At 47.9% G+C, this 23,223-nt stretch overlaps 1 long non-coding RNA gene across 1 annotated transcript in view; it reads left to right on the forward strand.

The window, feature by feature from the left end:
• The first annotated feature begins 5,667 nt into the window (after positions 1-5,667).
• LOC137528576 (uncharacterized) overlaps positions 5,668-23,223 on the forward strand; it is a 54,046-nt gene continuing 36,490 nt past the window's right edge. The window contains exons 1-2 of the long non-coding RNA XR_011023427.1: positions 5,668-5,717; positions 15,205-15,266. This is a non-coding gene — a long non-coding RNA (uncharacterized lncRNA). The remainder of the gene's footprint in view (positions 5,718-15,204; positions 15,267-23,223) is intronic.

The raw sequence follows: 23,223 nt of genomic DNA on the forward strand, positions 1-23,223 counted from the left end.
GTTTTACTTACCTGGGGCTATTGCCAGCCCCCTGCAGCAGTCCTGTGCCCTCGGCGCCACTCTGGAATCCTCTGGTCCCCCGCTGTCACTTAGTTTCGTTTTTGACGACTCACCAGTCGCCGGCCGCCATGCGTATTATTGGACGCATTCACCAATGCAATTAGCGCTATTGCGGACCGCAACGCGTACAAAAATACGCGTTGCAGAATATCTACGCGTGCGGAATGCGGCAACGCGTATTTTTGTACGCGTTGCGGTCCGCAATAGCGCTAATTGCATTGGTGAATGCGTCCAATAATACGCATGGCGGCCGGCGACTGATGAGTCGTCAAAAACGAAACTAAGTGACAGCGGGGGACCAGAGGATTCCAGAGTGGCGCCGAGGGCACAGGACTGCTGCAGGGGGCTGGCAATAGCCCCAGGTAAGTAAAACTCTTTACCCCCCGTTCAGTTAAGGTTCCCTTTAAGTTGCCCTATAAAGTGTTCCTTAGCCAGAGTTTGGGTACAGAATCGGATGCACAAGATGAGGGAAGCCTCTGGATCCTAAAAAGACTCTTCACTGTGTCATATTGTCCCCTGATGCCTCTTATGGACCCTCCAAAGATTACAGACAAGGGCAGGGGGTAGGTGTCCTAGAGGGCCAGAGGATGGCAGGGGAAGACTCATTAGGATCCAGAGGCTTGCCTCTCCTATGTGTTTTCTGAACCCAACCTTTAAAAGGAAATGAATATGGGAGCCTCCATATTGCTCTCACTTCAGGGGTACTTTAATTATGTAACTGAGGCCTCATGATGTACCTCAAAGCATTTAAACTAGAGGGCTTTTGGTGGCCTCCCCTCACGTGACAGATCTCCTAGCACCTGACACTGCTCACAGCTCTCCCATTTCTGCTGACTTGTGCATTAAAAACATGGGATTTACAATAAGGTACAAAACCTGAATTGAAAGTTTAAAAGATAATTATTTGTATATGTAACTGCAATGGTATTTACAACCTCTGTGCAGTTTCATATTCCTAATCTTCATTAAACTTAAAGGACCACTATTGTGAAAAATTGTAAAATTTGAAATGCATACAAATAAGTACAGCCATAAATTTCCTATGTTGCTGTCACCTACAGTAGGTAGTACAAATCTGATGGAACTGGCAGGTTTTGAACTAGTCCATGTCCTCATGGGGGAGTCTCCGGATTTCCTTTATACTTTACAAAAACATTTCCTGTAAAGGATCTATACAAACATGTGGGTTATCCCCCCACCCCCACCCACCCACCCTACCTGTTTGCACATTATTTTGGCAGTTGGACTGAGTAACTGCTGTTCACTAATGCCCCTTTTACACTTAACCTCCCTGGCGTTTGATTTCCCCAGGATTTCTGTGCAAAAAGTGATCCAACTAATTTGTATAACTTTATTTTCCTGTAACTTGCCAAAGTGTGTCAAGCAAGGGTCTAGTATACAGTGCAGGAGAGTACTGACATGTATGCAGCATGTTTTGTATGACTTGTATATCTGTCAGTACCGCTAGGGAGGTTAAAGGACCACTACCATGAATCATTTAATTTTCAGCGATCCCACAGTAGATATAACAAGTATATTAGCAGCCTTGCTGTGTTGTTGTTTGTTTTGTTTGTTTGTGATGGCCCTTTAATTTCCCATATATCACTGTGATCTGCGTCCGTCAGTCCCTCACACAACGCTGACGGACTTTTGTAATTAGCAGTCACAGCAGGGGGAGCCTTTTTTGGTTTTTGTTTTATCAACTGCCGAAAACTGTTATGCACAGGCTCACCTGCTGCCCGTCTTCCCCATACAGCCAAAGGACCCCAGCACTATACATTTCCACAGGCTGTGAGGGAGGCAGCTGCCGGCGCAGACGCTGCTGCGCAATGAGCCGCTCTCCCTATCCAGCCTTTCACTGCTTGTCTGTTAATGACGACGTGCGGCTAATGAGCCACTCTGCCTTCCATCCAGCGGCTCTTCCCCTGATGGCGTATTGAGCCGCTCCTCGGCAAATTAATTATTACACAGCAGGCTTTTTTTTATTTATTTATTTTTTACTTTTAAAACCTCTTACCGATGCATCACCCACTTGTGTTCAATATTTCCCTAATTATTTAAAAAAAAATTAAAAACTCTGAAAAATTGCTTGTCTACTGTGGGCGTACAGTGATGTCACAGAACAAGAGCGCGCTCGCTCCCCCTGCATCTTCACTCAGCATGTGATTCTCACTGCAGTGGAGTGTGCACCCGGCACGCAGGAGCTCCTTTCCTTTGACATCACTGCGGCCACAGGGGAGCAGAATGGACCTACTGTGCATTAAGGCATAGTATGTCCAGGTTAGGAGTTGCCGAGGATAACAGGACTGAGTATAGGAGAACGAGAGGTTCAGTAACTGTTTGATAAAAAGTTAACATCAGCTAATGTAATTGATAGAGAAATATGACAATCCTGCAGGATGTCAGTTTTTTTTTTATTCTGCTCGTAAAAAAAGCATTAACTGAAGGACCACAGCCCCCCCCCATAACTATTTTTATTTATTTCTCAAGCAACTGGAAAGCACACATATCTAGCATTAGGCAATCACCTGTGCCAGATACTGGGGGTGTTTTATGTATGGCCACCTTAAAGAGAATCTGTACTCTAATATTCTTACAATAAAAAGCATACCATTCTATTCCTTATTTTCTCCTGTGCCCCTCTGTGCTGTTTCTGCCACTCTCTGCTGCAATCCTGGCTTGTAATTAACAGTTTTAGGCAGTGTTTACAAACAAACTAACCAGCTTCTAATAGGCTCAGCTAAGCATAGTGTATGAGTCATTCAGAGTGTGCAGGGGGCCTGCAGAGGGTGTGTATCGCTTCTACCAATCACAAGCAGCCCTGCACATTCCACACAATCAATCCTTAGCCCGACAAACAGGACAGAGGAAAGATGCATTGATTTATTACAGAGACAGTGCAGTTAGGAAAGACTGCTGTAAGCCAGAGCAGATTAGAACAGGCATAGGAACTTATAGGATAGAAGAACTAAGGCTGAAAAATTTGTTAGTCTCTTTAAGATTTGCTGGTAAAGCACCCCATGCTGCTAAACCCCTCCCAGATTTTAACCTCACAATCGATAAGACCATTCCCCCTACCTCCCAGACCTGTTGTCCGGGAATCACCCTGGACTCTGCCCTTTCCTTCATCCCCCACATCCAAAACGTCAGCATAGCCTGCAATTTCCACCTCCATAATATCTCCAAGAGCCGCCCCTTTCTGACCCTGGATACGACCAAGCTGCTTGACCATGCCCTCATCATCTCCCGCCTTGATTACTGCAGCTTCTTTCTGTCTGGCCTTCCCTTGAAACGCATTTCCCCCCTTCAATCCGTTATAAACACGGCTGCAGGACTCATCCATTCTTCCCACTGCTCTGCATCCACATCATCCCTGCACTGGCTCATTATCTGATTCAGGGTAAGTTTCAAGATTCTATGCCTCCCCTAGTTACATCTCTGAGCTTGTTGACAGGTATACACCAGGCCATGCCTTCCCGTCCTCCATTGACCTTTTCCTCACTGCCATGTGAATTTCCAGCTCTCATGCGTACCTGTAGGATTTCTCCAGAGCTGCCCCACTCTATGGAATTCCCTTCCACTGCCCATCAGACTCTTTCCCCCTTCTTTAAAGGGGTTCTGTTAGGGGTTTCTGAGAAGAAAAACAGACCCTTACCTTGGGCTTCTATCAGCCCCATGCAGCGGTAATGTCCCACGCTGTCCTCCTCCCATCTGCTGTTCTCCGGCCCCGGTCTAAACGGCATGGGATCCAACTGCGGCTGCGCTAGAGTGGCCGCGCACGCCCTCGCTTCCGCCTGCGTCATCGGAAGCTTACTGCGCAAGCGCAGTACAAGGCTCCGTTGTACTGTGCCTGCGCAGTAAGCCTCAGATGACGCGAGCGGAGGCACGGCAACGCGCATTATTCGTCTGTATGTCAGACGAATAATAGCCCGGTGCCGGCTGCGGGGAACGGCAGATGGGAGCAGGACGGCGTGGGACATTACCACTGCAGGGGGCTGATAGAAGCCCAAGGTAAGTGGCAGTTTTTCTCCTCAGGAACCCCCACAGAACCCCTTTAATACATTCAAGCAAGCCCTCAAAACCCGCCTCTTCAATATTTCCTACCCACCCCTTTCTACACAGTAATTCTCTACTGATACATATTCTACAGCCCTACTTTGTGTGTTTGTCTCCCCTCCCCTTGTAAGCCTCTAGCAGGGTCCTCCCTTCCCTAGTGTAGTCTACATGATCGTGTGCTCCTTTCCTATGACTGCCTCGTATTTGTATTACTGGGCCTACCTAACCAGCCCCAATCACATGATCATGTCTCTTATACCCTCTTCACCTTCCCTAGTGTATTCTACATGATAGTGTGCTCCTTTCCTATGACCGCCTTGTACTTGTATTACTGGGCCTACCTAACCAGCCCCAATCACATGATCATGTATCCTGTACCCTCTCTCTTCCCTAGTGCATCCTACATGATCGTGTGCTCCTTTCCTATGACAGCCTCGTACTTGTATTACTGGACCTACCTAACCAGCCCAAATCACATGATCATGTATCTTGTACCCTCTCCCTTCCCTAGTGTATTCTACATGATCGTGTGCTCCTTTCCTGTGACAGCCTCGTACTTGTATTACTGGACCTACCTAACCAGCCCAAATCACATGATCATGTCTCTTGTACCCTCTCCCTTCCCTAGTGCATCCTACATGATCGTGTGCTCCTTTCCTATGACAGCCTCGTACTTGTATTACTGGACCTACCTAACCAGCCCAAATCACATGATCATGTCTCTTGTACCCGGTTTGCCTTGTATAGCTTTGTCCTATATTGTATAGCCTTGTTGCGTCTGTCATCTGTCATCCTTTGTATCCTTGTATTTATTGTCCTGCGCTGCGTAATATGTTGGCGCTTTATAAATACAATAAATAATAATAATCATGAGGCTCCTTCTCGCTGAAGTCTGAGGATCTGCTGCTGATCTTGGCTCTATATATTACAGCAGACTTTCTGAGGCTTTGCTTGGATACACCTCTTGAGGGTTTACTACTTTTTTGGGCAGCAGAAAAAGGGTGAACACTACATTAGACAATTGATTGTAACTGTCCAATCTTTTTAGGCTGCTATTCATAGCATTTTCTTCTGTGCTCCTTATTAGTCCCCAGTACTGTACAGCAACTAATTTTCGTGACCAGGGGCCCTGCTGCACGTAGCAACTGTAATGTTAGTAAACTACCAACGTCTAAAAATCTGTGGAGCATAAGTAAAGCTGAGTACACGGTACAATTTCTAACCAGTCCGATCTGATTCCGATCGATTTTTGGGTACTTATCAATGAAAAAACGTTTGAGAACAATTTGGACGTCTACATTTTCTTATCAGATCATTGGTCGATCTGATGGAAAATTGTACAGTGTGTATGAGGCTTAATGCTCATTCTAGCTGCGTCTCGGCCCCTTCTGGATCTGATGATCGCTTACTGAAAGACTGGCATAATAGGAATCTTATAAACTGCATCGTTCTGTAATTGCATTAGGCTTATGTTCATAGGTAGATTTAGTAGCACGTTTCTCTTATTAGTTGCTTTTTATATTTTTCCTTTTTTTTTCCTTTTTGTTTTTCAGGTTCCCGTGTTTCGTGTCCTACAGCATTTTGCAACCACTCCCTTTTTGGTATGTTCATTAACCACTTTGTACCTTCAGTGAAAGCAGATCTCGGTACCGGAGCATTTTTTTTTGCCTTTGGGTGTGTTACATTTCCACAGCTTATAATTCTTCTGTACTTTCAGTGTTCTCCCCAGAATTTTTTTCCAGCCGGGTGGTATGAAAAAGTAGCCGGGTGGGGTGAGATGAGAGAATGCAGGGCCGGTGCTTCTCTGCACAATTCTGCTTACAGCAGAGGAGGAGGCGAGCCGATGACAGCCCGGGTGCTCACCAAAACTAGCCGGGTGGAGCACCCAGCTAAAAGAGCCTGCGCAGAACACTGACTTTTTCATAAATAGACAATCTTGGTATTGTTTTTTTTTTTTTTTTTTTTTTTCAGAACAAATAGGGCTTCATTCTAATATTAAACATTTAATCCCACACATTACAACAAAACAATAAACACATTTTGAAAAAAAAAAAAAAAGTTTTTTCACTTTGACGCCACAAAAGTATTTTAACCAGTTCACCCCCAAGGGTTTTTACCCTGACGGACGAGAACAATTTTCACCTGTCACCTGTCCCTTTTATTCCCTAATAATTTTATTACTACTTACCACAAGAAAATGATCTATACCTCTTTTTCTTCGCCACCAATTAGGCTTTCTGTGGGTAGTACATTTTGCTAAGAATTTTTTTATTCTAAATGCGTTTTAATTGGAAAAATACCAAAATAATGGGAAAAAATTATTTTCTCAGTTTTCAGCCATGATAGTTTTAAAATTAAACATTCTCCTGTGGATAAAACCGACACATTTTATTTGCCCAGTTGTCCCGATTATTAAACAGTTTAAATTATGTCCCTATCACAATGTATGGCGACAATATATTACTTTGAAATATAGGTGTTGTTTTTCTGTTTTGTTTTTTTGTCTGGTCCATAATTACAAGCCCCTATGTAGTAAAGTAAAATTAATTTTCCCTCATAAAATATAGATTAAAAAAGCTGAGTCCTTAACCGCTTGCCGCCCGCGTCACGCCAGTAGGCGTGGCCGCGGCGGCAGCCCCAGGACCAGCTAACGCCAATTGGCGGAAAGTCCTGGGGCAGCAGTTTACGGGAGATCGCGCGCACGGTGCGCGCGATCTCCCGCTTGGTGGGTGGAGCTGAGCTCCGCCTTCAGTCGCCGCTCGGGAGACTGTTACACGGCGAAACCGCCGTGTATTTACATGTGCAGCGCTGCGATCAGCAGCAGCGCTGCACTGGGGACAGCCGTGTGACACGGCTGTCCCCATGGGGGACAAGAGAGCGATCGGCTCTCATAGGCAGAAGCCTATGACAGCCGATCGCCGTGATTGGCCGGCTGGGGGGAGGGAGGGGATTTAGAAAAAAAAAAGAAAATGGCAAAAAATATTAAAACAAACAAACAAATATTTATAAAAAAAAAAAATAAACACGGGGGGGGCGATCAGACCTCACCAACAGAGAGCTCTGTTGGTGGGGAGAAAAGGGGGGGGAGATCACTTGTGTGCAGAGCTATACGGCCCTGCAGCTTGGCCTTAAAGCTGCAGTGGCCAATTATTGTAAAATTAGGCTGGTCACAAGGGGGGTTTACCACCATGGTCCTCAAGAGGTTAAAGTGAACCTAAAGTCAGACAGAAAAAATGAGTTTAACTCACCTGGGGCTTCCCTCAGCCCCCTGAAGCTGATCGGTGCCCACGCTGACTCCATCAGATGTCCCTGGACCGGCCGGCGGCGACTTCCGGTTTCGCCGTCACCGACCGACAGACTGGGAACACGAGTGATTCTTCACGTTCCCAGCCAGAATAGCGCCCCCTATGCTGCTATTGCAGCATAGGGAGGCCGCAATAGCAGCATAGGGGGCGCTATTCTGGCTGGGAACGCGAAGGATCACACGCGTTCCCAGCCTGTCGGCCGGTGACGGCGAAACCAGAAGTCACCGCCGGCAGGTCCAGGGACATCTGATGGAGTCAGCGTGGGCACCGATCAGCTTCAGGGGGCTGAGGGAAGCCCCAGGTGAGTTAAACTCCTTTTTTCTGTCTGACTTTAGGTTCACTTTAAAGGGATACTGTAGGGGGGTCGGGGGAAAATTAGTTGAACTTACTCGGGGCTTCTAATGGTCCCCCGCAGACATCCTGTGTTGGCGCAGCCACTAACCGATGCTCCGGCCCCGCCTCCAGTTCACTTCTGGAATTTCTGACTTTGAAGTCAGAAAACCACTGCGCCTGCGTTGCCGTGTCCTCGATCCCGCTGATGTCACCAAGAGCGCACAGCACAGGCCCAGTATGGCCTGTGTCTGCGCAGTACACTCCTGGTGACATCAGCGGGAGTGAGGACATGGCAACGCAGGCGCAGTGGTTTTCTGACTTTAAAGTCAGAAATTCCAGAAGTGAACTGGAGGCGGGGCCGGAGCATCGGTGAGTGGCTGTGCCAACACAGGATGTCTGCGGGGGACCATTAGAAGCCCCGGGTAAGTTCAACTCATTTTCCCCCGACCCCCCCCCCCCCCCCCCCCCCCCCCCTACAGTATCCATTTAAGGCAACTATTTATTTATTTTAAGCTGATTTTTTTTTCTTAAGTGTTGTTTTTTTTTTGGGGGGGGGGGGGGGGGGTTGAAAGTGTAGTTTATTTATTTTATTAATATTGTGTATGTGCATAGTATGTATGCGCCTGTATGTGTAATATACTTTTTGGCCGCAAGATGGTGCACACTCCCGTTATAGTTGACGGTTTAATACCTGCGATTGTCATTAAATGGTTAAAAGACGAGTTAAAGATGTATTTTTTTTTCCTAAAACTATTTTTTTCAATGTCTTTTATGTAGAGCAGGGGTGCCCAATAGGTCGGTCGCGATCTACCGGTAGATCGCGACCGCCTATTTGGTAGATTTCGGCCGTGTCCCTGTTAAATTTTGCGGCCGGCAGCTATCCGATTCTGCTGCTGGCCAATTGGAAGAGGCAGAGGAGGAGAGAGGTGGTACAGCGGGAGAGGAGGACGCCCGCCATTCAGCCGCCAATCTGCACGCTAGCCAGCGCGGCCAAAGGAGGGGAGACCAGGAGGAGCCCCTGACACCGCCGCTGGAACTGGAGGGAGGTAAGTGGCACCTACGCCTGCCTACACTATACCTGGCTAACTATACTGAAGGCCCCTACACCTAACTACACTATACCTGGCTAACTGTACTGAAGGCACCTACACCTAACTACACTATACCTGGCTAACTATACTGAAGGCACCTACACCTATCTACACTATACCTGGCTAACTATACTGAAGGCACCTACACCTAACTACACTATACCTGGCTAACTATACTGAAGCCACCTACACCTAACTACACTATACCTGGCTAACTATACTGAAGGTTCCTGCACCTAACTACACTATACCTGGCTAACTGTACTGAAGGCACCCACACCTAACTACACTATACCTGGCTAACTATACTGAAGGCCCCTACACCTAACTACACTATACCTGGCTAACTATACTGAAGGCATCCACACCTAACTACACTATACCTGGCTAACTATACTGAAGGCACCCATACCTAACTACACTATACCTGGCTAACTATACTGAAGGTCCCTGCCCCTAACTACACTATACCTGGCTAACTATCCTGAAGGCTCCTACACCTAACTACACTATACCTGGCTAACTATACTGAAGGCACCCATACCTAACTACACTATACCTGGCTAACTATACTGAAGGCCCCTACACCTAACTACACTATACCTGGCTAACTATACTGAAGGCACCCACACCTAACTACACTATACCTGGCTAACTATACTGAAGGCCCCTACACCTAACTACACTATACCTGGCTAACTGTACTGAAGGCACCTACACCTAACTACACTATACCTGGCTAACTATACTGAAGGCACCCACACCTAACTACACTATACCTGGCTAACTATACTGAAGGCCCCTACACCTAACTACTCTATACCTGGCTAACTATACTGAAGGCATCCACACCTAACTACACTATACCTGGCTAACTATACTGAAGGCGCCTACACCTAACTACACTATACCTGGCTAACTATACTGAAGGCTCCTACACCTAACTACACTATACCTGGCTAACTATACTGAAGGCACCCACACCTAACTACACTATACCTGGCTAACTATCCTGAAGGCACCTACACCTAACTACACTATACCTGGCTAACTATACTGAAGGCACCCACACCTAACTACACTATACCTGGCTAACTATATTGAAGGCACCCACACCTAACTACACTATACCTGGCTAACTATACTGAAGGCACCTACACCTAACTACACTATACCTGGCTAACTATACTGAAGGCATCCACACCTAACTACACTATACCTGGCTAACGATACTGAAGGCACCCACACCTAACTACACTATACCTGGCTAACTATCCTGAAGACACCTACACCTAACTACACTGTACCTGGCTAACTATACTGAAGCCACCTACACCTAACTACACTATACCTGGCTATCTGTACTGAAGCCACCTACACCTAACTACACTATACCTGGCTATCTGTACTGAAGCCACCTACACCTAACTACACTATACCTGGCTAACTATCCTGAAGACACCTACACCTAACTACACTGTACCTGGCTAACTATACTGAAGCCACCTACACCTAACTACACTATACCTGGCTAACTGTACTGAAGGCACCTACACCTAACTACACTATACCTGGCTAACTATACTGAAGGCATCCACACCTAACTACACTATACCTGGCTAACTATACTGAAGGCACCCATACCTAACTACACTATACCTGGCTAACGATACTGAAGGCACCCACTCCTAACTACACTATGGCTAACGATACTGAAGGCACCCACTCCTAACTACACTATGGCTAACGATACTGAAGGCACCCACACCTAACTACACTATACCTGGCTAACTATACTGAAGGCACCCACACCTAACTACACTATACCTGGCTACCTATACTGAAGGCACCCACACCTAACTACTCTATACCTGGCTCACTATCCTGAAGGCACCCACACCTAACTATACTATACCTGGCTAACTATACTGAAGGCACCCACACCTAACTACACTATACCTGGCTAACTATACTGAAGGCATCCACACCTAACTACACTATACCTGGCTAACTATACTGAAGGCACCTACACCTAACTACACTATACCTGGCTAACTATACTGAAGGCACCCACACCTAACTACACTATACCTGGCTCACTATACTGAAGGCCCCTACACCTAACTACACTATACCTGGCTAACTATCCTGAAGCCGCCTACACCTAACTACACTATACCTGACTAACTGTACTGAAGCCACCTACACCTAACTACACTATACCTGGCTAACTGTACTGAAGGCACCTACACCTAACTACTCTATACCTGGCTAACTATACTGAAGGCACCCACACCTAACTACACTATACCTGGCTAACTGTCCTGAAGCCACCTACACCCTAACTACACTATACCTGGCTAACTGTACTGAAGCCACCTACACCTAACTACACTATACCTGGCTAACTATACTGAAGGCACCTACACCTAACTACACTATACCTGGCTAACTATACTGAAGCCACCTACACCTAACTACACTATACCTGGCTATCTGTACTGAAGCCACCTACACCTAACTACACTATACCTGGCTAACTATACTGAAGGCACCTACACCTAACTACACTATACCTGGCTAACTATACTGAAGCCACCTACACCTAACTACACTATAACCTGGCTAACTATACTGAAGGCACCCACACCTAACTACACTATACCTGGCTAACTATACTGAAGGCACCCACACCTAACTACACTATACCTGGCTAACTATCCTGAAGGCCCCTACACCTAACTACACTATACCTGGCTAACTATAATGAAGGCACCGACACCTAACTACACTATACCTGGCTAACTATCCTGAAGGCTCCTACACCTAACTACACTATACCTGGCTAACTATACTGAAGGCACCCACACCTAACTACACTATACCTGGCTAACTATAATGAAGGCACCGACACCTAAATACACTATACCTGGCTAACTATACTGAAGGCCCCTACACCTAACTATACTATACCTGGCTAACTGTCCTGAAGGCACCTACACCTAACTACACTATATCTGGCTAACTATACTGAAGGCCCCTACACCTAACTACACTATACCTGGCTAACTATACTGAAGGCACCTACACCTAACTACACTATACCTGGCTAACTATACTGAAGGCACCTACACCTAACTACACTATACCTGGCTAACTGTACTGAAGGCACCTATACCTAACTACACTATACCTGGCTAACTATCCTGAAGGCACCACACCTAACTACACTATACCTGGCTAACTATCCTGAAGGCCCCTACACCTAACTACACTATACCTGGCTAACTATACTGAAGGCACCTACACCTAACTACACTATACCTGGCTAAGTGTACTGAAGGCACCTATACCTAACTACACTATACCTGGCTAACTATACTGAAGGCACCCACACCTAACTACACTATACCTGGCTAACTATCCTGAAGGCCCCTACACCTAACTACACTATACCTGGCTAACTATAATGAAGGCACCGACACCTAACTACACTATACCTGGCTAACTATCCTGAAGGCTCCTACACCTAACTACACTATACCTGGCTAACTATACTGAAGGCACCCACACCTAACTACACTATACCTGGCTAACTATAATGAAGGCACCGACACCTAAATACACTATACCTGGCTAACTATACTGAAGGCCCCTACACCTAACTATACTATACCTGGCTAACTGTCCTGAAGGCACCTACACCTAACTACACTATATCTGGCTAACTATACTGAAGGCCCCTACACCTAACTACACTATACCTGGCTAACTATACTGAAGGCACCTACACCTAACTACACTATACCTGGCTAACTATACTGAAGGCACCTACACCTAACTACACTATACCTGGCTAACTGTACTGAAGGCACCTATACCTAACTACACTATACCTGGCTAACTATACTGAAGGCACCTACACCTAACTACACTATACTGAAGGCACCTACACCTAACTACACTATACCTGGCTAACTGTACTGAAGGCACCTATACCTAACTATACTATACCTGGCTACCTATACTGAAGGCAGATATACCTAGCTATCTATACTTCAGGCACCTATACCCATGTACCTATACTGCAGGCACGTATACCTAGCTACCTAAAGGTTGGTAGATCTCCTGGACTCGGCAAATTTTAAAGTAGCTCGCGAGCCGAAAAAATGTGGGCACCCCTGGTGTAGAGACACCAAATTTGTATATTAATTTCCAATTTGGTATTATTGGATGTCTCAGGAAAAATTGTATGTATTTGGGTTTTCGGTTTCTAGCACCATACTTCATTTATAGCAGGGCTAAAGGTACAAGACCATTGAATATCTCCCAAAATGGCCCCAACTAGACAACACTCCCCCCCCCCCCCCCCCCCCCCCTTCCCCATGTTTTTACAAGGGGTATAATTCGAGATTTGACCCTCTTGTCTTTCTCAATTTTGTTTGGAAAAATGTGGTAAAAAGTAATTTTTGGGGTGCAAACATGCTAATTTGAAAGCACATGATGTACATATGCTGTTTGGAGGCCACAAAATACACCCTAAAACGTTTCCTAAAACAACTTCTCCAGTGAATGGGCGGTCCCAAATACCAATGTCTCAGTCCTATTGTTAGAGAACTGGGGGGCCCACAATCGACTGAGTGCATTACCATGGACTGAAAATCTGAAGCAGAATTTTTGCACTATACTTCATTGATAGTGGTGCAAGACCCCTCGATATCCCCAGAATGACCCCATCTACATAACTAGACCCTCAAATGTATTTGGCAAGGGGTTTAAATTAAAGGATAACTCTGCAAAAATATAAATGTAAAAAAACTGGGAGCAGGCATGTGTACTGATGCCCTGGAACTGGCTCAGTCGCGTCGGTCCGGGTCTACTGCGCATGCACTGAAGACCCAGACTGGCCTATTACCGGGGCTGAAGGGTAGACTGCGGGACGACGACGTAGGACTCGCGTGTTTATGCTGCAGGAGGAAGCTGCGGTGAGTATCAAATCTTGTTTTACGGCTCTGGTACACTTTTTTTTTTTTTTAAGGAGAGGGAAGCATCTGGGTCCTAATGAGCATTCTCTTCACGGTCCCCGCGTTCCAACACTCGATCCTTGGTTCAAATCTCCAGCCACGGGAGTATTCGGGAGCCTGAGTGCTCTCGAAGACAGGTGGCTCTATACTATGCATGTGCAAGACAGCATGCTCACACATGTGCAGCACGGAGCAGCACGCTTTGGGAGCACTCAGGCTCCCAAAGACTTCCGAAGCCTCAGGCAGTGGCGGAGAGCAGATTCTGCCCTGGAACGCGCGGACCGTGAGGAAATCTGGAAGTCTTATTAGGACCCTTTGCCTTCCCTCTCCTTAGGTGAGTAACTGTTTTTTGTTTTAAATTTCACTTCGGGCTCCCTTAAACGAGATGCCAGTAACTCCAGGTTGATGCAGATTCAATTAAATGCAGTATCTGCCATCGTGAATTCTATCATAAAAATTCACATCACCATAAAGCCTTCACCACCATGCTTTAGGGCTCAGACACACTATAAACACGTTTCCCAACGCTTGCAATTGATTCGCTTTTTGAAAATCGCTCCCATTCACTTGCGTAAAAAATTGCTGCAATTGCATATGTGTAAAAACGTACGCAATCACTGCAGTTTTTACCACTATTTTAATGCAAGTGAATGGGAGCAATTTTTAAAAAGCTAATCAACCGCAAACTTTCCGGAAAGTGCTTATAGTGTGTCTGAGCCCGTATGGTGCCCATACATGGTACAATATTTTTTTAATTTTTTTAATTAGACAATTTTGTTTAATTATGCCATTAGATCGAATATAAAGTTTTTACCAACATGTACGATCAGATTTTTATAGAACAAATTGGAACATCGTTCATGTGTTGTTTTTGTTTTTTGTTTTTTTTACTTTCATTTGATTTGATTGTTTTGGTCGAACAAACGGTAAAATCTAACGTTTTTATTGTACCATGGATGGGCACCATTACAGTTTATATTGGCCTCTTCAGGTGAAATGTAATCTTTGATCTTTGCCAAATGTATTTCTGCCCTGTGCAGAGCGCACATTTGTTTTGCTCTGTTCTTAGAGGCTCTTATAGTACACCTTATCTGAGAGGGGCAATTGAGGCTGCTGTATTTGTTTCCTTTTAAACAATACCAGTTACCTGGCAGTACCATTGATCTTTTTGGTCGTTGGTGGCAGATGTTTAGCTTGCCTGCCAGACAATGTGCATTGTTTAAAGGGAAATATAGCCCCCTCCATATCCTTTAGTTTCAGGCGTACCTTAAGCAAGCTTTCTATTTAACTAAATTGCCTCCCTACTGGTGCTGATGGTTTTTACTTTCTTTTCAGTGGCGGGTGCTGTCTTGGGAGTCGTAGGATTCATAGTTTCTGTAGCGTCCCTGATTTACTATGTAAGTATTTTGCATTTCCTACACTAATTTGTTTCATGACTAACCACTTAAGTGGTTTCAGACAGTACGTCTACGTCCTGAAGGACTTCAGTTCCCACCCAGGGACATAGATATTTGTCTATTGAAGCTGACGCTCGCTCCTGCGCACATTCTCGCCACTGAACATCGGAGGGGAGATGAATGATTGGGAACGCCGTTTCCATTTATTAACCTCCTGAGTGGTATGCCCGACACTGTTGATCATGCCGCTTAAAAGGTTTTGCTGGCCTCAGGAGTCGACTTCCCCTCCCCCCTTTTAAACTTGGTGTACTTGTGCACAACCCCCCAATTGCCCCCAATCCAGCCGCTTATACATTACCCAGCCTGGTTCCAGTGATCGGTGCAGCCTCCCCGCACAGCTCCGGTCTTCTCTAAGGGGAGGATCGGGACTGCGCATGACATGTGCGATCCTCCCCATAGAGCAGACCGGAGCTGTGCGGGGAGGCTGCGCCGATCACTGGAACCAGGCTGGGTAATGTATAAGCAGGAGGGGGGTTGCACACTTATGCTAGCCTAGTGCTAGCTAACATCTTATTCAGCCACATAAAATAGTTTTGTAGGGGGGGGGGGGGGGGGCGGTATCTGGCTAGAAAAACCTCCTGAGCGGCGTAACGCTCAGGAGGTCAATGTCGGTCACCGTGTCAGTGATCGCTGGCATCAATGAGATGGCGCGATCATTGTAACTAATGAAGTAACACGTCCATGCATTACTTCCTGTTAGCGTATTTATTGAACCATAACAGAATAATGCACAAGGACATCTTGTGGCCAAATAAAATTACACCTAAATACATTTTATTTTGATAAAAGACTTACATTTAAAATTGACATCTTGCCTTCCACACTATCCCATAATTACCCAAAATAAAAATTTTGCATAAAAAAATAAAACCATTACAATAATGGGGGGTGCCGCTGGCGGACATCACGGCCTTTTAGTACCTCACAGCTTTGTCAGCGGAGCCGGGAGGGATAGAGGAAGCAGCCAATCGGGCTGCAGTAAATAATCAGGGAGGCATAGGGTAATGAAGGGGAGGACCAGGGAGGGCAGTAGATAGAAAAAAATCCTCCCAGGATGCTCTGCTACATCTGTTATGCGGCCTCCTTGGGAGCATGGGGGAAAAGAGGATTCCTATTCAGCCCACAAAGTAAGAAAGATTTTTAAATTCAATACTGTCTTTTTTGCTACCTGCCAAACTGTTTAACACAGGGGAACAAAGGCTTACATTTGTAAATAGCAAAGAAATGAACAGCGCTACTTAAAAACAGACAAGTGCCTACCTGCAAGAGAGCGCAAGCCCCACTTGTGGGATAAAATACACACCTAGCATACACATAACCTGTCTACCACTGGAGGATGTTGGTTTCCTGTAACAGCTTGCATGCCTGGTGATGCGCTGATCCACTTTTTGCGCAATTTTCGATTTTACTTGGTAGCACACCCAGGCTATGCAGATGCATAGGTTAGGATTTAGTTAGTGTTAGGTCCCCTCCCATAGGGGGTGACTTCTCCGCAGTGGGAGGGACGAGTAGCTAACAAATTTCATGCAAGCTGTTACAGGAAACCAACATCCTCCAGTGGTAGACAGGTCATGTGTATGCTAGGTGTGTATTTTATCCCACAAGTGAGGCTTGCGCTCTCTTGCAGGTAGGCACTTATCTGTTTTTAAGTAGCGCTGTTTATTTCCTTGCCATGTACTAATTTACTTCATTTTTGGTCAGCTGCTCCCACTTAGCAGCCTTGCTTTTGGTGTATATGCAGAGCTTCTGTTTGGGTTCAAGGTGCGTTTGCAGTTTCTGGGGGGGCTCAGCGCACCTCTGATTGTAGGCCATTCGGAGGCGGCCTGGTGATGCGCTGATCCACCTTTTGCGCAAAGACTTAACCTCTTGAGGACTGCAGTGCTAAACCCCCCTAGTGACAAGGCAATTTTTAGTAAAATGGGCCACTGCAGCTTTAAGGTTAAGCTGCAGGGCCGCACAACACAGCACACAAGTGATTTCCCCCCTCCTTTTCTCCCCACCAACAGAGCTCTCTGTTGGTGGGGTCTGATCGCTCCCCCCCATGTTTATTTTTTTATTTTATAAATATTGTTTTCTTTCTTTATTAAAAATTCCCCCGTTTCTTTAAATGTCAACCCTCCCTCCCTCCCCACAGCCAGCCAATTATGGCGATCGGCTGTCATAGGCTTCTGCCTATGAGAGACGATCGCTCTCTTGTCCCCCAGGGGGACAGTCGTGTCACACGGCTGTCCCCAGTGCAGCGCTGCTGCTGATCGCAGCGCTGCACCATGTAAATAGACGGTAATCGCCGTCTAACAGTCTCCCGAGCGGCAATAGCCGCTTGGAGACTAAAGGCGGGGCGGAGCTCCGCCCCCCCCCCCCCCCCCCAAGCAGGAGAGGTGCGCTCGATCTCATGCAAATTACAGCCCCAGGACTTAACGCCAATCGGCGTTAGGCGGTCCCTGGGGCTGCCGATCGGCAAAAGGTTAAATTTGCTTTTGTTGCCTAACAGTTACTCTTTAACTGAGAAGGATGTGGATGTTTTCTTTTAAACCACGCCAGTTGCCTGGCAGCCCTGCTGATCTTTTTAGCCGCAGTAGTGGCTGAATCACACACCTGAAACAAGCATGCAGCTAATCCAGTCTGACTTCAGTCAGAGCACCTGATCTGTATGCTTGTTCAGGGGCTGTGGCTAACAGTATTAGAGACACAGGATCAGCAGGAGGAGTCAGGCAACTGGTATTTTAAATAGAAAAAATCCATATCCTTCTCAGTTTAGGTTCCCTTTAATTTTGATTATATGGGCTTGTAAATGGTGATGGATGCAAAACTGAAAAAATGCACCTTTATTTCCAAATAAAATTTTGACACCATACATTGTACTAGGGACATCTTTAATTGTTGTAATAACAGGGACAAATGGGCAAATAAAATGTGGGTTTTAGTTACGATAGAATGTATTTTAAAGCTATATTGGCCAAAAAATTTGAAATAATGCGTATTACACGCTGTTGTGGTAAGTATTAGATTAAGGAGTTGGAGTTGAGGAGTCTGAGCCATTTTGGGTACCTAGAGTCGGTGGTTTCATAAACTAAGTAATTGGAGTCAATGATTTTTGTACCAACTCCACAGCCCTGCATTTTGGGAAAAAATTATTTTATTCTAAATGCATTTTAACAGGAAAAATAAAAAAATAAAAAAAAAGTTTCTCCGTTTTTTGGCCAGTGTAGTTTAAAAATACATGCTACCGTAATTAAAACCCACACATATTGTTTGCCCATTGTCCCGGTTGATAAAACGTTTAAATTATTTCACTAGTACAATGTATGCTGTCAATATTTTATTTGGAAATATAGGTGCATTTTTTCAGTTTTGCGTCCATCACTAATTACAAGCCCATCATTTCATAAATAACGTATTTTTCAGACTATAAGACGCACCTTGGTTTAGAGGACAAAAACCAGGGAAAAATTATTCTAAACCTTGTGCGTCTATAGTACAGGGGTGTCTTCTTAACCCCGCCCCCCATTATGTTTCCCTTGTGCCTCGTGTCCTCCTCTGCCTTCTTGTCCTCTGGTGTCCCCCTGTGTCCTTGTGTCGCCCTGTGTCCTCTGGTGTCCCCCTGTGACATGCTGTGTCCTCTGGTGGTGTCCCCCTGTGACATGCTGTGTCCTCTGGTGCTGTCCCCCTGTGACACGCTGTGTTCTCTGGTGCTGTCCCCCTGTGACATGCTGTGTCCTCTGGTGCTGTCCCCCTGTGACACGCTGTGTCCTCTGGTGCTGTCCCCCTGTGACACGCTGTGTCCTCTGGTGCTGTCCCCCTGTGACACGCTGTGTCCTCTGGTGCTGTCCCCCTGTGACACGCTGTGTCCTCTGGTGCTGTCCCCCTGTGACACGCTGTGTCCTCTGGTGCTGTCCCCCTGTGACACGCTGTGTCCTCTGGTGCTGTCCCCCTGTGGCACGCTGTGTCCTCTGGTGCTGTCCCCCTGTGGCACGCTGTGTCCTCTGGTGCTGTCCCCCTGTGGCACGCTGTGTCCTCTGGTGCTGTCCCCCTGTGGCACGCTGTGTCCTCTGGTGCTGTCCCCCTGTGGCACGCTGTGTCCTCTGGTGCTGTCCCCCTGTGGCACGCTGTGTCCTCTGGTGCTGTCCCCCTGTGGCACGCTGTGTCCTCTGGTGCTGTCCCCCTGTGGCACGCTGTGTCCTCTGGTGCTGTCCCTCTGTGGCACGCTGTGTCCTCTGGTGCTGTCCCTCTGTGGCACGCTGTGTCCTCTGGTGCTGTCCCCCTGTGGCACGCTGTGTCCTCTGGTGCTGTCCCCCTGTGGCACGCTGTGTCCTCTGGTGCTGTCCCCCTGTGGCACGCTGTGTCCTCTGGTGCTGTCCCCCTGTGGCACGCTGTGTCCTCTGGTGCTGTCCCCCTGTGGCACGCTGTGTCCTCTGGTGCTGTCCCCCTGTGGCACGCTGTGTCCTCTGGTGCTGTCCCCCTGTGGCACGCTGTGTCCTCTGGTGCTGTCCCCCTGTGGCACGCTGTGTCCTCTGGTGCTGTCCCCCTGTGGCACGCTGTGTCCTCTGGTGCTGTCCCCCTGTGGCACGCTGTGTCCTCTGGTGCTGTCCCCCTGTGGCACGCTGTGTCCTCTGGTGCTGTCCCCCTGTGGCACGCTGTGTCCTCTGGTGCTGTCCCCCTGTGGCACGCTGTGTCCTCTGGTGCTGTCCCCCTGTGGCACGCTGTGTCCTCTGGTGCTGTCCCCCTGTGGCACGCTGTGTCCTCTGGTGCTGTCCCCCTGTGGCACGCTGTGTCCTCTGGTGCTGTCCCCCTGTGGCACGCTGTGTCCTCTGGTGCTGTCCCCCTGTGGCACGCTGTGTCCTCTGGTGCTGTCCCCCTGTGGCACGCTGTGTCCTCTGGTGCTGTCCCCCTGTGGCACGCTGTGTCCTCTGGTGCTGTCCCCCTGTGGCACGCTGTGTCCTCTGGTGCTGTCCCCCTGTGGCACGCTGTGTCCTCTGGTGCTGTCCCCCTGTGGCACGCTGTGTCCTCTGGTGCTGTCCCCCTGTGGCACGCTGTGTCCTCTGGTGCTGTCCCCCTGTGGCACGCTGTGTCCTCTGGTGCTGTCCCCCTGTGGCACGCTGTGTCCTCTGGTGCTGTCCCCCTGTGGCACGCTGTGTCCTCTGGTGCTGTCCCCCTGTGGCACGCTGTGTCCTCTGGTGCTGTCCCCCTGTGGCACGCTGTGTCCTCTGGTGCTGTCCCCCTGTGGCACGCTGTGTCCTCTGGTGCTGTCCCCCTGTGGCACGCTGTGTCCTCTGGTGCTGTCCCCCTGTGGCACGCTGTGTCCTCTGGTGCTGTCCCCCTGTGGCACGCTGTGTCCTCTGGTGCTGTCCCCCTGTGGCACGCTGTGTCCTCTGGTGCTGTCCCCCTGTGGCACGCTGTGTCCTCTGGTGCTGTCCCCCTGTGGCACGCTGTGTCCTCTGGTGCTGTCCCCCTGTGGCACGCTGTGTCCTCTGGTGCTGTCCCCCTGTGGCACGCTGTGTCCTCTGGTGCTGTCCCCCTGTGGCACGCTGTGTCCTCTGGTGCTGTCCCCCTGTGGCACGCTGTGTCCTCTGGTGCTGTCCCCCTGTGGCACGCTGTGTCCTCTGGTGCTGTCCCCCTGTGGCACGCTGTGTCCTCTGGTGCTGTCCCCCTGTGGCACGCTGTGTCCTCTGGTGCTGTCCCCCTGTGGCACGCTGTGTCCTCTGGTGCTGTCCCCCTGTGGCACGCTGTGTCCTCTGGTGCTGTCCCCCTGTGGCACGCTGTGTCCTCTGGTGCTGTCCCCCTGTGGCACGCTGTGTCCTCTGGTGCTGCCCCCCTGTGGCACGCTGTGTCCTCTGGTGCTGCCCCCCTGTGGCACGCTGTGTCCTCTGGTGCTGCCCCCCTGTGGCACGCTGTGTCCTCTGGTGCTGCCCCCCTGTGGCACGCTGTCTCCTCTGGTGCTGCCCCCCCGTGACACGCTGTCTCCTCTGGTGTCCCTGTCTGTGTGCTCGTCCCTATGTGCAGTGTTCCCGTGTCCCATCCACGTCTGTGGTGTTCCCGTGTCCCACCCATTTGTGCGGTGTCCTCATGTTTCTGTCCCTGTGCGCTGTGTCCTTTCCATGTGGGCAGTGTCCCAATCCATAAGTTTGGTGTCCCCCTGTGTCACATGCCTTTGTGTGGTATACTGTGTCGGATGTCTCCCTGTGTGCGGAGTCCCCGTGTCCCCATCTCTGCGTTCAGTTTCTGTGTCCTGCATACCATACCTTCTCCCTCATACTCAGGCTGATGAGGAAGTAGCTATCAACAAATCATGGAGGGGGGCGCTGCCCCTGACCATTTACAGTGATCAGGCTTTAAAGGGATGCTCTCGCCTACTTGCAGTTCCTGCAGAACAATTAGCCATCTGCTGCTATTCACCACATACGACCTGGAAGCACAGCGTGGCAGTGCTAGATTACAGTCTAGTACAGCAGCGGAATGCACACTAAATCCCTGTGGTGGAGAACACAGCTTAGTACAGGCTGGCTGAAGCTCCACCCACCTTGTGCAGTGATTGGCCTCGATGTAACAACCGTCGCTGTCGTCCTGAAGCTTCGCCCACGATGTGCAGTGATTGGCCCCGGTGTTGAGCATTATTCCGCCCTCGGGACTATCGCGTCCTGTAAGAAGGATGCAGACGTGAGCCCTGAAATTGGCGGTTTGGGGCAGCGCCCCCCCTACCTGATTGGTCGATGGCTACTTCTCATCAAAGCTGCTGGCTGCATCCTGAGGAGTCAGGGGAGACGCTAAGGTACACAGGATACAGGGGGACATTGAACACAGGGACAAGGGACTCTGCACACAGGGAAGGGACACTGCACACAGGGATGCCACACACTGGTGGACAGAGGACAAACCTAGTCGCTCGTCCGTACATTCGGACTAGACTTTTAGGGAGAAAAAGTGTCTTATAGTCCGAAAAATACGGTAACATTAATATACCCTCTTGACCTACATTTTTAAAAAGATCAGTCCCTAAGGTAACTATTTATGTATTTTTTTTTTATGCATATCATTTATTTATGTAACTATGAGAGAGGGTGGGACTTAAGGGGTTAATTTTAAATGGGTGTAATTTTACTATTTGGCCACAAGATGTCCTTGCGTATTTCCTATTAGCGTACTAAAAGTACACTAACCAGGAAGTAATGTTACTCCGGAAGATACAGTGACGCAGGCATCTCATTGACACGGGGACTTGTATTAAAGAGGAGCTGTCAGCGATACTATCTCAGAACAGAAACCCCACATATATACAGTGGGTTGCAAAAGTATTCGGCCCCCTTGAAGTTTTCCACATTTTGTCACATTACTGCCACAAACATGAATCAATTTTATTGGAATTCCACATGAAAGACCAATACAAAGTGGTGTACATGTGAGAAGTGGAACGAAAATTGTACATGATTCCAAACATTTTTTACAAATAAATAACTGCAAAGTGGGGTGTGCATAATTATCCGGCCCCCTTTGATCTGAGTGCAGTCAGTTGCCTATAGACATTGCCTGATGAGTGCTAATGACTAAATAGAGTGCACCTGTGTGTAATCTAATGTCAGTACAAATATAGCTGCTCTGTGACGGCCTCAGAGGTTGTCTAAGAGAATATTGGGAGCAACAACACCGTGAAGTCCAAAGAACACACAAGACAGGTCCAAGACAGGCTAGGGATCAAGTTATTGATGAATGTAAAGCAGGCTTAGGCTACAAAAAGATTTCCAAAACCTTAAACATCCCACGGAGCACTGTTCAAGCGATCATTCAGAAATGGAAGACAAGACAAATAACATTTATATTGCGCTTTTCTCCTTGCGGACTCAAAGCGCCAGAGCAGCAGCCACTAGGGCGCGCTCTATTGGCAGTAGCAGTGTAAGGGAGACTT

Source organism: Hyperolius riggenbachi, chromosome 8 (genome assembly GCF_040937935.1).
Source record: "Hyperolius riggenbachi isolate aHypRig1 chromosome 8, aHypRig1.pri, whole genome shotgun sequence".
Classification (NCBI taxonomy): Eukaryota; Metazoa; Chordata; class Amphibia; order Anura; family Hyperoliidae; genus Hyperolius; species Hyperolius riggenbachi.